Source organism: Manduca sexta, chromosome 11, assembly GCF_014839805.1.
Source record: "Manduca sexta isolate Smith_Timp_Sample1 chromosome 11, JHU_Msex_v1.0, whole genome shotgun sequence".
Classification (NCBI taxonomy): Eukaryota; Metazoa; Arthropoda; class Insecta; order Lepidoptera; family Sphingidae; genus Manduca; species Manduca sexta.
This window is the reverse complement of record NC_051125.1, coordinates 5,436,972-5,452,713: the sequence shown is the minus strand read 5'-3', so window position 1 is coordinate 5,452,713 and position 15,742 is coordinate 5,436,972. Positions and strand designations below refer to the sequence as shown.

The following is a 15,742-nucleotide window of genomic DNA, read 5'->3' as shown; positions in this document are numbered from 1 at the left end:
TATATACAACCACTGTATCTATTTTTAACGCAAAGAAATTTACTTAGGGAGTAGTCATAAAACTTCTAAGTCGAGAAATATCCAGGTATGTGAAACACACATATCACGCCTTTATCTCCAAACGGATAGGCAGAGGTGCAACCAGGACACACACTTCGCTTTGTAGGTTATGTCCCATAATGTGATAGGGAGCTAGCCTATCGCCATATCGGACCCAGATTCCAAACTCGGATCTGGTACTTAGCCGAAGAACCCAACATCGATGTACGTTGCCCAAACTCGGGATTTGAACCTGTGACATTGGAAAAAAACGTACCGCGCACGCAATACAACTACCCCACCAACGCAGTCTTTAGATTGTATAATAAAATAAACAACAATACAAGCAATTATATATGACGCGGCTGATCAATTTAAATATTTTGTATTGGACATTCCACGCCGTGAAGACATCCGCGCGGATGCAGTCGTAGACAAAGCCAGTATGTGTATAAAATAAAGGCAGCAAAGGATACAGGTGCGGCAAGCAGTAAATTATATTGGTCCCATTTTATCTGATACGAAACAATAGCGATTCAAACAAATATGTATTCATATGCTGCGGCCGCCGAGTAAATTGAAAAGGAAACGATAAAAATACCACAGTCTCATAAATAACTCGTACAGACGTTTTATCACATCGAAATACATCACTATTTCTGGAAATCTCACTTAGAAGTAACAATAGAAAGTTGTGTAATAGATATATTTTTCATGTATGCTACATGCATTCCGACTGATTTGGTACACATGGAACATGGACTGAGAGGACTAGGGGTCGCTTCCCTGGTCAGGAAACACTTATGTGAGTTTACTGGTAAAATTCACTTGAGATTAAAACAAATCCGTTCATAATATTTACATACGTAAAATTTCCCTTTAAAACGAAAATAAAAATCTGTGCGATATTTCTTTCTTATAAATACGTTCATCGATCTCGGCGTTTATTCCTAATAATCCAAACTTTCAAACATCATCACAAACTTTGGCATATATAATAATATGAACACATAAACGCCTGCAATCATAGAAATCCTCAATAAAAGTACAAAGAAGAAAATAAGGAAACCTGAAACATAAGTAGACTGTGGCACAAAAATCGAATGAACACGGGAAATTGAATGATCAAAAGAAAAGAGGCCATGATAGGCAGACGAATGACCCTTATCCCCGCAAAGTATCACACTTAACCGCAAAGCAGATTCCCTTCCGTATTTTCTAACAGAAATAAAAATGAAAGATCCCAAATGAAAATGATTTGCGGATCTGTACAATTTCTCATATCGCTATACGTCAGTTACATTGGCAACTGGTTGATTTTCTTTAGATAAATGAAACACCGTTTGCGCAATATAAGAGTTGAATTTTGTTATTCTGCAATGTTTTGCAGTAAACAATAAACTGACTGTATGCATTACTCTTATAAAATCTGATTTTTAAAAACAAACGCAAACAAGATTTTGCTAATAACTAGTATAATTTCTGGGGTATATTAATTAACATCTCTGAAAGTTTTGAATGTTGGTTAAATTGTTACACACTTACTGTGTTATATGTAGGTACATACTATTGCAATGAGAGGGTAAAGTGGTTGTATATAATTAAACCCCGAATTAGATGCAAACGCATATTTGCATGCTAAAACAATGGGTTCTACATATTTTTGCATATTCTGCTATTAATCAGTCACAACACTAACTAAAACCGATCTAAAATGTATTGATATAGTGATTTAACTAATCACTGTTTGTTATTATTTATGCCAAATAATTTGACAGATATAAATAATATATTAATTACGGATTCTAGTAAATATAATCAGTGTCTTTGGGATCGTGCCAGATTTATTGTAACTTGTTGAATACAATCATTAAGGCCAAAAACACATTGTACGCGTTACTAACGAGATTGTTTAAATATCTTAAGTGTGGACCAATTCTCATGCCACTATGGAATGTTTTTTTTATTGCTTTAAATGACGAGAAGATCTGGCCGTTCGCCTGATGGGAAGGGATACGACCATCCATAAACAGTATTAACACCATCCAACACCTTGAATTACAAAGGATTGTTTAGTATTCCCCTGCGGTCGCCATCCTGAAACAAGAGATGTTAATTCTTCCAACGCAGTCTTATCCAGTAGTTACACTGGCTACAAATGATATAAAACAATATTTTAAATAAAATTCAAGCGACCGTCGCGGGATGTAGGCTCTTTTTGTCCAACTAGATAATATTTGCCATCGAGAAAAATGTAATAGATTTCGTAATAAACTTCATTCTGAGTCCAACAAATTCAGTAAGCGACATTATGAAACTCGTATCTACTCATATCTCGTCAAAGAAGGTTCGAGATATTGGAGAATGTGGACCCGTCTCGACCATTTCAACTGTTGTCACGCGCTTCACTGCTTCCGATGTAAACACAATCCCGCACAAAATAAACCCAAAGATAAACAAACCAATATAATGTTTTACTAAGAAACAGTTCAAACTAGATAGGCTTATAATATCTATAATACGTGGAGATTTGTTTGTTGATAATAATGTAACATTTCTAATACCTAGAATATAAGCTAAAACTTAGCTCTATTATATTGCAAAATTTTACCGTACCACTGAACTTAAATTACAAATGATGTAGGCTTTGTTCGCGTGACAGACGGATTTACTGGATAAAACCACTGTTGTCTTTATATTAAAAACATGATTGAAAACGCAAAAGTTAAATAAACCGCCTGTTATAAAACTGACCCATTCGATTAATATAAAACTTTGAAAAGGTTAATTGAAAAATCTGCAATTGACTCGCCGACGAAATTATTTCGCTGTAATTTTTCGAGTGTCACGTGTGTTGTATAACTAACTACACGTTCTTGGGTGCAAATCTTGGCCCAACAATAGCGCGTCCCTGGCTCGCCACTCCAGTCTGTTTTGTTCTGGTGCCATTCTTCTGACTGACGTTATTACTCGCCCCTTTGTCTTTGACGTGTGAATAAAACACAAAACTTTGTAACGCCAAAAGCGTCATGTAGGTACGCGTCATTGCGATAATAAACTTCCAGCTTCAAAAACAAAACCATAAAAACAACGTTTGAAGTATGCATAAGTAAAATTCTCCATTTCTGAGTACAATTAAGGTGCGGACAAGAGAGATTGACTTCCCGTTCCCTCGAAAAAACACATTACGCTAAATTATACTGCTCATTGTAAATGGGCGTTTTAATAATTTCTTCATTCCAATGGAATAAATGCTAAAAGCTACTTACGCCATGTTTTATGAGTCGTCCTATATTTCATAAATTCAACTCTTAAACTAGTCATTAAAACAGCTTCGTTTCTAGAAAGAGAATCATTATTTGCGATAATTGACACGAATTTGAAAGTAGCTCTGTTGATATACATTATGTTGAACACGATAAAACAACGCTAAAGCCGAGAAGCATTCGATAAAAGGAAAAGTAAAATGCTTTATTGCGGGTACTCTTTGACCGCGTATGCGGCTCAAACGCGAGAGTTGCCGACACTTTTCTGCACTTAACCCCGCTGGAACGTATGTCTCGTCTGCCATACTGGCCACTATGTGACCGCAATTCATTTCTGGAAAAATGGGAACGCTTTTATTGTCAACGAAATATATTGCGACTGAGCCGGCATCGTCTTAAATCTGCCGAGTCTATGTATCGAAATAAAATACTAGAAGTTTGTTGTTTGCAATTAAATAAAGCCTTTTGTTATTCATTGTTGCAAAATGTTTACTCGAAGTCTTTAATTTACAATTCATATTTCTGTAATTATGTATTTGCTCGATTATTGCCTACGTTGCGGCATAAACTTAATATATAACTCAAAACCTCAAGTTAAACTTTAAATTAGTAAAGTTTCACGAGACACATGTAAACTACAATATATTTAAGTTACAGACACTTCGACTACCGTCTATTAAATTTATAACGAATAAAATTATTTTACACGAAGAGAAATTTATAGTTTCTATTGAGACCGCTGTGTTAACACCGAGAAACATTTTCAAACCTTATGCATGTTGAGATAATATATGGTCTATAGATACAGGCGGGAAACAAAACACACTTTATCACAGTAAATTCTATGCTGCGTTGGCATAACGTATAAAAAACGCAGGTGAGCAAAATTTATCGACTATTACCATTGGTATAAGCTTTGCTTATTTGTGCCAAAGGCTAATAAAGGCGCGACTCGGCAAACAGATCTATTTAAAACGAAACTTACCTATTTTAACGAACAGTGTAATAGATAGCTGTTGGCATGTAAACATTAACGCAGTGAAGTTTGCTCATAATCAATATACAATGAATTTTGTTTGCCCTCCCAAATGGAAAATTGTTAATTAACATTTATAATTATCAACGGAGATAGATATCTCCGTAGAAAGTAAAGATTTACTTAACCTTGTGCGGCAGAATATCGTGTCACAAAAATAATACTCAAATATCGAATGAAATGGTAACACGGAATACGGCAAAGGACAAATTGAGGAACACGTACAAGTCCCTAAGGGCGAAAATAAACTAGTATAGGTATACCGAAAGTTGCAACTTCGAACAACAAACAGGAATTAGTGAAGTATATGGTTATCTTATTACTGATGTCAATGGATATATCAGACAATTTACATTATTTTGAATATCGTCCCCTTGGTGTAGTAGGAGCATATTGAATGTAGAACTGGAAAGTTCTAGGTACCAGATTCGTAATCCTATGCGGCTAAAATTCATGTGTGTTTCGCCCGCGACTGAATATAACATGTTAACAGATAAAAAGGAGACTGTAGATTTATCCTAATATGTTTGTTTCTTGAATAAAACAGTGTGTTAAAATCCATAGATACTTCATCAGAATGTTATTTAAAAAAAACTTATTCAATTTCTTGTAGACATCAATCTTTAAAAGTACCCATTCATTTTCCCTTGCGTGACATTCTTTAAATTTATATTTACGGTGGCCATTAATAAGAACGGCAAAGAGTCGTTTTTAGAAAATATAAAGTATAAAAGCACTGTAGTAGAAAATACAAAAATATTCATAGTTTATTTTCACGCAAAGGTACCACAAATCAACTCGTAGAATCACAAAGCCGCGTAACGAGCTGCTACAAATATACAAAATGGTATTACAGTTTATTTAATTCCGTTGAAAATTGGAATGAATATACTGTGTAATAAGCTCTCAATTCCATTAATTTCATGCACATGGAACAGTTCAAACCTAATTTCACACCCATCTTGGCAATATCATTGGTTTAACTAATTATAAATCATAGCTTTATTGGCTGACCTCGATAACCTTCGTGTCCGTTCCACCGATATCCGAAAATTAAATTAAACAAGAGGTCTGCAAACTTGCCAATTATTGTTGTGATTACAAAAATGTCCACGACTATGTTTTTAATAAAACCTGGATGTACCTTTAAAACGATGTTACGTAAACATAAAGCTTAAGCGGCATTTAATTAAAATTTTAATGGATTCAGTGTACACTATCTCTGTACAGAATAAATAGATATGGAATGAGTTTTCTCGATTATAACAGAAATCGCTGGCTTACTTATACAAGGTCCCATGTAAATTTTTACTATGTTGCAAATATGAGATTTAAAAAAATCACGTTGGTAAATATTCAAAGATAATATAGTAATTCCCGCTGATGACCAATGTAATGTATAATTTCGAGAATGTTCAAGTAATGGTTAAAATGATATTAGTGAGTCATATCGAATCTGATATAAATATATTTTTTAAGACGACATATATAAAGTTTATATATTTGAGAAATAAACAAAATAATATAAAATTGGAGGCATCGCGTTTTATCGCAAAATAGAACCTTGTAATAGTAAACCAGCGCAATATTGAATCTCTCGTAGTTGTATACCGCGATGTGTCACTGACATATCTATGCTAAAAGAGGAAACATTTGTTTGTAATTTATAAACTCTGAAAATACTGAACTGATTGTGATTTTTTTCGCTAATTGGATGTTATATTATTTCTTAGAATGGACACGGGAAGGACGTCAATAAAGGCGAAGTAGCATGCATAACAGTGCGAGTGTCCATAACAAGGCAAAGGTTTTTAATATCGAAACACAGAACTATAATGGTTTTGATGCCACATGTTACAGAACTGTATTGTTTTAATCAAATTTATAGGTAATTAAATCGACTACATCATCAAAAGCTTTGTATTGAAACATACAATTTTACTGATGTGATTATTTCCAATGCATAAATTGAAATGAATTGGCTCATTAGTTAATGCCTCTATAGTATTTTTTTATTACAACATGCACGATATTAACAAAGTTACTCTTTGTAAACTCAGTCATCAGTATCCTCCAGGTCACGAATTGAAGAAATTACCAATTATAATTATTTTTATATAGCACTAGCCTTCAAACGGGCAAACGGGTCTCTTAATTTAAAATCAAGTCCACCTTCCAAAAACATCGGCAATGCCATATGATCAATGCGTCGTGTCTAGCTTAAAATAAGAGATTAGGAAGAGGAAGGAGTCGTTTAGCCAGCCAGAAACCTTATACTATACAACTATAGGATAAATTATAAATGCTTTAGTATCGATTCTTACGTCAGAAGCGGCTAGGGTTTTATTGTAAAAATATTTTGAATTCGTGAAGTGAGTGAACATTGACGAAGGCGGACGGACGGAGCGACATACTCGTGCAATTACCACCAAGCTTCTTTAATAAAGACAAAAATTTAAAAAAATCTATCGGATGTCACTCTACATCGGTTTTGCCTGAGTTGGTACTCTAACCATTCATGCTGTAGAGAGATGCAACGCGATGCCTCCGCTTTTACATTGCTTTGTTTATTTCTCAAATATATAAATTTTATGTATGTCGCCTCAATAAAGATATTTATACCTGACTCGAAAAATGTGACTCACTAATATCATTTTAACCATTACTTGAATATTCTCGAAATTATACATTACGTTCGTCATCAGGATATCTCGAACATACTTTGTAATGCAAGCGTGAGTTTACTTCACAAGAAAAATATTTTTAAAGGTTCACTATAATTATAAAGTAATGATTGCACGATATTTTTAAAACTATGGTTTTAAACACGGAACTATAGGAACAAGTCTCTCTGTAATTAATGATTACATTGTTTTAATACATTATTCATAAGTATTTAAAAAAAAAAATAACTTATTACACGAAATTGTGATGCAAAAATGTTAATATTGCTTCCATATATTATGCAATAATATCTATATAATCAAATAACGAGTTCATGAATATATTGTAATGTCTGATCATTTCCGAAATATACGCTAACTTATTAGACAAAAGACATACCTTTCTAACCATAATAAAAGCTTCACGAATTACAATTTTAATGATATGCGGGTTGCCTCGGCATGTTTTTCCTATCCCGTTAAAACGAAATGGGTATAATATGGACATGACTGCAAAATTTCCCTATTTTAATTTTGGCAATTTATTTTATTTTACCTTGACTGGGTTATGATCTCATTCTAATCCTTGAATCCAGATGCCTCTAATTTAAGGGGACCCCTTACGGCAACATACATTAAAGTAGTACTTTTCTAAAGTCGTATGTGGTCTCTCAAATCTATCCTTACTTTTGCTATAAAAATCACTGACTGTATCTTCTCTTTTCTATAAAGATACGTCACTATACAGGGTCATTTCGACATTGCGTTACTAAATGAAACCATAGACTTATCTAATTGGAAATAACACTTTACAATAAGTTATTGAGCTTAAGATGTAAAATAAAAAAGTGTAAGTTTCGAACAAAATAAATATTTATAAAAAAAAAAATCTAATTGTACGTTCCCTATTGCCAGTACTACTACTCTAAGAGAATTCGTCAAAGCGGCAACATCATACTTTCAGTCAGAAATACACTCACGCACACGCCGTATTCACATTAAACTACAAAAAGATAAAAAAATCAGAAAACTTAAACCATGAGTTTTAGTGAAAATATTCATTATTAATGGATAATTTTGGCACAATGTCAGTAAAGGTGATTATGAGCATGTGGTTTAATTTAGTAACGCAATGTCAAAATGACCCTGTATATGACATAATAAAGAGTGAAAATCTTTTAGCTTCTTCAAGTTGCTACGTTCGTTGCTTTCTGAATTATTTAACCTTGGGTCACCTAAGCCCCGGCGGATTACATCGTCAAGCGTCAAAGCGTAGCGAATTACTTTGTATTTCTTATTTTTGTACCCTGGTTTACTAGTATAAATTTCGTTCTGCTATCTAGTTTTGTCTAGAACAGTGTGCATAATTTACTAGTTGAAGGTAAAATCTCTTGGGTTTAATTTACTAAAAATAATATGAATTTAATTTAATAAAACCAATTCTTTTTTTCTTATTCTTTATTTAAAAATGAATACTGAATATCTAGACTTCAGTATTGTGAAATTAATAATGACTAAGCATTTTACTATACACCGCCTAAGATATCCAAAAATATACTTTGAGTTCAAAAATAAGTACAATTTCAAGGCGCTGACAAAAACCAGCACGCTGAATTCATAATTATATATAGGTATTCAACGAAAGTTTGTTTAGGCCGAGCAATATTCAGGGTGGACAATTGTTGTTTTCGGTTACGCTACGTCGATCTGGAGCCGGCCTAATGTCTTGAATAAGTAAGCAGACGGCACGGCAGGACGTTAATGACAGTACCCTTGAACCAACTGACACTATAGAACGACTGGTTTTATGGCAACCAAGTCTCTGCGTTACAAGTTGGGATAATTTCCATCTAAGTTTGTTTTGGGAATTGCGAATGCCTTTGTATTGATGGTTTAATGTCGGTTGTATGTGATAGTTAAATACTAGGGTATATAGACACAGAAATCGTGTTCGGAATCAGTTCGAAAAATATATACTATTCGCCAAAAATATATAAGGTATTGTACAAACGGTATCCAATCGTAATTAAAAGCAAATAAATCATACACGCCTATCCACTTCGCGTTTTATCCGGTTAAAAAAACATGAAAGGAAAATGCTTCTAAAGCCCAGTAAATCCGAAGTCTAATAATATTTTTATTGGATTACTGTCGGCCAGTGAATTAATGTGTAAACTTAACAAGAGTTGCACTGCCGAGCGCCGGCGGGAAAACTTCATCACTCTATAAAGCCGAACCGATTTAAACCCCGATGCACGCTCTATTTTTGTTGATAAAAGTTAGTCTTAAAATTTTACCATACCATTCATAAACTTTGAATTAAATGCTAATACTGCGGTCAGTTTTATAAAACCATGCATGCAGAAATGTTATTTCGGTGGGTTCAAACTTTTACCACTGCGGTCGCCCGTTCCTACTTTTTACTTTTCATTTATTCGGGTATTCGGTTTAATTAAAATTATTGATTTGTGTACATTTATTTACATCGATTACTCATAAAAACTGTAGGCTGTGAAACGTCCGATAGAGTTAAATAATACTTTACTTATTCATACTAAACTGAAGTATTCTGTTGTTGTGAGTTCTGATGAGCAGAATCTAGATCTGGAAACAACGCTCCTCAACTTTTGACTTGTTATCGTATTAAACTCTACCAATCTAATCAATAGTATAAGGTCTAGGCACACATATGCTGTGTGCTCATCAATGTAATAGGAAGTATGTTTCAACTACTAACGCTGTCTTGGCAATTCACGATTGATACGATTAAAAGAAATACGATATATTTCAATATTAATAATTATGTTTCAAAGAATCACAAACGGAAAAGATATTTTTAGTATAAAATAAAAAAATCGTTACGATCTGTAACGTAAATTCACCATGAAATACTTTTTTCCTCTCAATTATTCCTTTTTTTCTGCTCAACTAAATTGTTCCAAACATTTTTTTCAAAATTAAACCGGTCACCAGTTGCCAAACTTCCGAAAGAATAGCTGAAACTTTGCGAGCAAAAAAACTTCATTTACCAAACGAATGAAAAGTTTTAATTGAAAAACAAAATCTTTTGATAAAAGCTCCATCTTTCAGGTGAGTACGTTTAAATGAACCGGGTGCCGAGACATTTTCACGTACAAAAAACATTTTCATAACTTCTTACTTCATTAATACCATTGAAATTGTACAGTTGAATAAATAACCAACTGATTTCTTTAAAAAAATAGCCTTTAGAGGTTATTTTTCTCAAGAATTTATCTTTCTATTGAAAGAATTGGCGACGCGGTTTGAGGTAAAATTTATCATGTAGGTACAAGTCTAGCGGCAAGCAACATTCTTTTAGTAAAAGTTTTTATGTCCGGCATTAATAGAGGTGCGACGAGTGTCACTGGAATAAACTGGGTAAATACCCACCCAAGTGCCCAACCTTTGACCAACTATAAGCACACAAGGCCACGACCCACATCGCCTGAACGTTTCCACTCATCACTCGGCCTGCTTTCTTTTCACCGTTTTCAAAAGCGGTGACTGCGCGTTTTCCCTAAAAAGACGCTATGCTCGCATAAGCGGGCCCCGGGCAGATTTAAAAATAATAATTAAAAATATTCGTTGCCGACACCTAAAGCCGTCTTTCAAATTAAACCGAATCGGAATTTTATTAGTCCCGATTTTAAACTTGAGCATTCAAGGTCACTTGGTACAGTAATGTCAAGTATAGATGTCAAATAGCTAATATATTGGCGCAATAAAAATCAAACTGTATTTTCATTCGCCCAATCAATCGCCACGCATATCAATCAGAGCGTATGCACGCGCTAACAAGTCAGCTATTGTCATCGTTGACATTTCCACTCAATCTGGCAAGTCGTTACTGTGAATACCGCTTTACATCGCTCGACTCATCAGAACGAGTTCCTTTCCCTTTCTATACAACAATGTAACGTTAACGCACCATAAAACGTTTACGTAAAACATAAACAAGACATAAGCATTTGGATATCATTACCTTTAGAGCGCTTACAGGGACTCAAAGTTAAATTAAACAGTTACAAAGATGTGCAAACGAGAATTGTCTTGTAATTTGAGTTGGCGGTATTATCCAGTGTTTGCCGGTAACGATTTTAGCCACAACAGAGACGTGTAAACCGTTTTAGTGGCTATTTCACGGCGTAAACACAGTTTACGGGAGTGCCACACGGTAATTTCGTTATCCCGTCCACAGTAAGCGCTTGGACGTTTTTGAAACATTTATTCCTGTGCGAATTTTTTTTTGCGTTCTCTTTTATGAATGTCGAGTTATGCTCTACGTTGAAGGTTGAGGCAATGATACCTAAATAAAAAGCTCTCAGGGTTCGTAATGTGATAAAATTATATTTTACATTAAGGATTTTAACAAAGCACGTCTCATCACCGAGTGTGCTTAAAAACATGTAAAATTATGTAGACTTTGTGTTCGTTTCTGTAGTAATACTTTTTTCCTCAATTTATAAAATTTACTGGTATAATTGTACACATCCTTTAACAGTGAATTTTGTAGTTCGAAATCGGAACGGCATAATATAGGCAATCTTTGACGGACGCAACGTCTTCTAATCGACATTGTTATTGAATTGCTCTGTATTTATGAATATTGTTAATTCACTTCTTACACCGGAATAAAACTATTTAATAACGATACTGTATACAAGTGGCAGGGCGAATAAACGAAGCGTAGAATGGCACTGTCTAGCATTTAAAGGCCGTTAATGTTAATGAATTTTTAGACATTACGATGCCATGTTATTTAGGTGAAAGTACTAATTGTCTGTTTTACTTTATAATGTAATTTATGGTAACATTCGTTTTCTTGGAGCGTGAAATTAAATCTTTATTTAACGCAAATAGAATTACATTGTTTGACTACTAGCAATTTCATTTACGCATAGCAATAATAACACGAAATCTTCATATTAAAACTACGTAAAAAAATATAAATTTACCAATAATATTATATACGATGTTATTTGTTTCAGATATAGGAACATTAACTTTCAAGCACCTAATTATTATAGCTACTAATATAATATTTAACATTTATAAATCAATTTTTTTTAGTAAGAAACGTATAAATAATTGTCATTGTAACTATCAAATATACTTAACATATAATAGACGCAATATATGTTATTCAGAACTAAAACCTTATACGCGTAAGCATAAACGTAACAGCTAGAACCAAGTCGCAGTCTGGTGTGTATGACGTCATTTTACAAAGCAACCAAGCCAAGCGTGGGGCGGCCACTACAACTTGAGTGGCTAATCCGATTCGCATAGTATAGTTATACCCATTTGCTAGACTACGTTTAGCCCCACTTCTCACGTTATAGAACGTATTTCATCACTCAATCGAGAACCGAATATTCTAATCGGAATTGAAGTTTACTCATATTTAACATCATAAAAATATTTTCACTCTTGAATGCTGACTTACTTGGTTAAAGAAGTAGCATATAATAACAAGCCTATACTTATAAATGTGTTCACTATGATGAAAATTGGTTTATTTTGGACCTTTAGTAACCTCAGTAAGAGGAAAAATCGTAACAATAGGTATATCGATATTTTTATGTAAGTGTGGTAAAAACCCAGTCGAACCCGGATGTTTAAGCTGTATATAAATCTGCATACAACCCGAACTACTATTTATAACCACACCTTTCCTTTACAATAATCATAAGCTTTGAATAATCAACTCGGACTGCCTCGGTGGCGAAGTTGTGCTGCATGCGCGGTACGAGAGCGCTCTGAGTTCCTGGGTTCGAATCCCAAGTCAGGCAAAATGATATTTGGCTTTTTCTTCTCAATATAAGCCCGGAGTCTGGAAGTTGACCTCGATATGGCGAAAGGCTCGCCCCCTATCACATCATGGGACGGAACACACTTGGCGAAGAGTGGATCACGTGCCCTGGTTGCGCCTCTGCATACCCTCTCGAAGATAAATGCGTGATGATGTGTGTATTGAATGATCAAACACCAGACACGAAGGTAAAACCTAATCGCAACGTAATCAATTTCGTATTAATCCTAAATAAACCTCGTGAAATCGCACTTACAGAAGTAATCATTATTAATGTACCTTTTGTACTAACTGTACGCAGCGGAACCATTATTCAAGCGCTTACCTGAAACAAATAAACATTTAATTATTCTCGAGTTAAAATTATTTGACAGCAACGTAGAGGAAATAAGCAAGAATTTGGAACAGGACAGGTGTCAACCGTTTATTTATGGATACAAAATAATGTACACCATCCACGTCCGTTTAATATGATGAAGAAAAATGTGACCGCATTAAGCCAAAGTTATTTTTTTATCTTAGAATATTTCCTTGGCATTACGCCAGTGTGTATAAACATTTTGCAAACACGAACTTTCGAGCACAATGTTGTCCAAGTAGCGAGTCTTCATTCTTGTTTAAGGCGTCTGCAATATTACGATGTAGTTACAATCTTGTATCAGAATCAGAACGGTATAAATTCTTACAAAAACATTATAGTTATCTATTGTTATAATATATTTTATTAACAAAGCTGGTATCTACGCGTTGTATAATACAACACACTGAATTTACAGTTTCTATTACTTTCTATTTTTTATCTACTGACAGTACAAAATACCTACAAAGTCCTACGTCTTCCCTTTAGTATTCCCACGCGAAACGGTACTCTCTAGATAAATTTAAAAATAATTCACGTTTATATTTATTAAATAACATTAACATGTATAACGTGTTGTTAAATATTAAAACGTTGGTATTAAAGTCATTGTCAGTGCGTGCGGAATATAAATGAAGCCTCAAACTGAATACGCGAAAACCTTTTGGTATCGATTTGCAATACAAACGATGTGAGGACAAACATATTCGGCGTTTTCGATATTAGCTGCTAACAAATAAAGATCATGTTCCAATAAGCACGCAGCATCGGCATGATTTTCTTACCTACATAATATACCAATATCTCTTTGTATCACCAACTATTCAGTCTAGTGGCATCTCTGAGAGAATTTTTCTAACATCAACTGCCGGAAATTTGATCGCTTGATAGTACGTCGGGTTCACTATCAGTTGTAACTTGTAACACATCGTGGGCAGTAACGTGTAACAATATTAAATGTATATTGTGCTGTTCCCAACGAAACAATGGAATATACTTTTAAATTTGCTGGTGGTTGGATATATTTTATATTCACCCGGATACCGTATACAAGGTGTTAAAACCCTCCATACTGGCCCACATAAGTGTGTTACGGTTCGAGATAAGTCTGTGTATATCCTGTTCCAATAGGCCAGCATAATTGTGTCGACTGCCGTGGGTTAATCATCACTCGTCAGACGATATTCTATTGGACCCCACTCCACTAACTATCTAGTGCAGTTGGGTCAGGATGCCCTTAAACGTATAAAAAAAATATATCAAAATGCGTCGAAATAAAATGGTTTAAACAAGCAAAAATCACGTGAAAAATCCTGTCAATACGATTACCTTGCGCTCGCAAAACTGAGACAAGACTCAATTATAGATCACACTATCATTAGCCACCTGACGGTAAACTAAACATTGTCTAAACAATTATAACGTACGACAGCTAGAATTCTCTCAAAAGAACTTCAAACTTGGTTATAATACAGTAATATTCTCAAAGTTGACAGACACGCATGTGCGGGACTTCAAAATTAGACAACTAAATAATTACGGCTTGTTTGATGGGCTAACTTAATATAGCCTTGCCTGAGTGCTCTATGATCTTGGACTAGACAAAGAGGCTGTCAGACACTAAGCCCGTCGTTTGCGTGTTCCTAATTATGTGCTCAACATTATTATTTCGTAAGTGCCTATCATAAAAAATAATTGCCAAAACATTCTAAGATAATCAAGAAAAAATATATTTAACAATTTCTTCTTGTTATTATGATTATTAGGAATTCATTTTTAGAATGGAATTCTGTAAAAGTGTTTTATGAATGGTATGTATATGACGAGGTACGAGGTTCAGGTACAAAGATATTCGAAGGGTTAATCACAAGCGAAACTAATACCCAATAGTTTCACAAAGCAAATTTGCCTATGATACGATGTTAGATAACATTGATCGTAATTTGTAACATGAATATCAATCACTTGAGATACTAATGTATGTACAGTATATAAAAGTATTTACCAATGAATATAAAAGCAACAGTGGAAATCCAAACTATGTTATCACAATCATAAAAATACTCCATCGAAAAAAAATTTGTTTCGATAAGCGCACTTTCAATAATTTCACAAATTATCTCCACATGAGACATGATCCAAATTAGTAAGGGAAACTTGATTCCTCGCAACAAGAACTGTCCACATTCAAATTATTATGTATGCAATATTCTATGCCATCTCGTTGTTTAGGAAGCGGCACAAAATTAACACAGAATGTCATTCTCATACATTTTCCAAACGAGCACTGGTCATACAACGGAAATATAGTTAAGGAGTTTGAACAGCTGAAGTTAGAACTTTACAGCTGTCACATCCAATATATAAATACCAACTCGTATTTTACTCAATTAGTACGATGCGCATATGATATTATACAGTTTTAATAACTACGGCATCCTAACTCAGGCTGTCAATTATGTAGGCAGCGTTGATAATTCGTGAAGTAAAAATATCTAATTGACTGAAATAAATAAATCATACCCTGACATGCCAATAATACATGCT

At 34.2% G+C, this 15,742-nt stretch overlaps 1 protein-coding gene across 9 annotated transcripts in view; it reads right to left on the bottom strand.

The window, feature by feature from the left end:
- The window catches only part of LOC115442957 (apoptosis-stimulating of p53 protein 2), a 228,154-nt gene that overhangs the window by 50,526 nt on the left and 161,886 nt on the right, over nt 1-15,742 (bottom strand). The window lies entirely within an intron of this gene.